Here is a 1,471-nt window from a genome sequence, read left to right as displayed (position 1 = left end):
GCCCGAGCCTCGGAACTCGATCACGGGGTCCTGGAGCTTCATTGTATTAAATGTTCTACGTTGCGTCGCTGCGATCGGCTCGCAGAAGACAAAGAGGAGGAAGAAGAAGAAGAAGAAGAAGAAGAAGAAGAAGAAGAAGAAGAAGAAGAAGAAGAAGAAGAAAAACACCACCACCACCCAGGTTTAGTCCCCGGTGTCACGGAACCGTGAGTAAGTAAAGAACAAAGAAGAAGAAGAAGACCTCTTTTGAGAAATATGAATCGTAAGAAATCCGCCCCGGGGAGCTTCGGTTCCGGCAGCTTTGGCCCAGGGGGCTTCGACTCTTTGATATCCAAGGGCAGGGAGCTGTTCAACACCACCATGGCACCCGGCAACATCCTGAGCACAGCCCGCTTCAGGGGTAAGCTTGGCGCGGCCATTGCCGTCATCACCTCTCTCATCGTGGGGTTTCTAACCGTCCCCAACAACATTCTGTACTTCATCGACAACAAGCACGGCACGAGGACCGCAGCGGCGGCGGCGACGACGACGACGACACCGTCGCCTGCCGACGGCAGGGCCGAATACGAGTACGCGTACATCCACGCGGGGATAGCCCTGATCACACTCGGGTGCCTGGCCATGGTCGTGAGCATAGTGCTCAGCTACTTTGCCGCCAAGAGCAAACAGAAAATGGACAACTCGGAGGGCTACAGGGGTCCGGAGTCCACCAAGAGCACTAGGACCGTGCTGGTGTGCCTCGTCATGATGAACGTCGAGCTGTTCATGGCCGTGATTGCGGGCTGCATGGAGTTGCTGTACCGACCTCTGATCAGCGACGCGCAGAGGTTGCATAACATGGAGTGCGCCATCGGCGTTTTCAACATCATAATCTACATCATGTACGTGGTGACCATGGTGCTAACATCCACCGTCCTAAGGGCCAAGCCCGACAGGATCCCGGTCGACGTTCAGAACGACATCCCAGAAGCGCTGACCATACCCTCCGCCGCTCGAGACTACATGAGCAGAAGCATCAACCCTTACAATTCGCAATCCAGCTTCATGTGAGGCGTCGTCTCTGCGCCGCCCTGTGCCCAGGAGGCGTACGAGCCGACAACCCTCGGAAGTGCGGAGAGCGGCTCGTCAAGGAAGCGTATTGCGTGACGCTTTCCAAGGAGCCACGGCGACACGCATTGTATTTGTTTCCTGTACTTTTTTTTGTTATGTTTGTTTCTTTGAGTTGAATGATATATGCCGTGGACAACAAGAGCGTACAGGCTGTATTACAGTGATATGTGTGTTTGTGTGTTCCTGATTACCGTGTGGTGTTATCTATTTGAATAAATGACAAGGAACTGCTTTCTCAGGGTCTGACATGTCTTTATTAATGCACTTTTGACCGAAGAATACACATTCACATTAAGGCCATAGAATATATGTATGTATGAAACATCGGTACACCACAACACGCCATGCCTCGCACGCGCAA

This window comes from Monopterus albus, unplaced genomic scaffold, assembly GCF_001952655.1.
Source record: "Monopterus albus unplaced genomic scaffold, M_albus_1.0 scaffold491.1, whole genome shotgun sequence".
NCBI lineage: Eukaryota > Metazoa > Chordata > Actinopteri > Synbranchiformes > Synbranchidae > Monopterus > Monopterus albus.
This window is presented reverse-complemented; position numbering follows the sequence as displayed.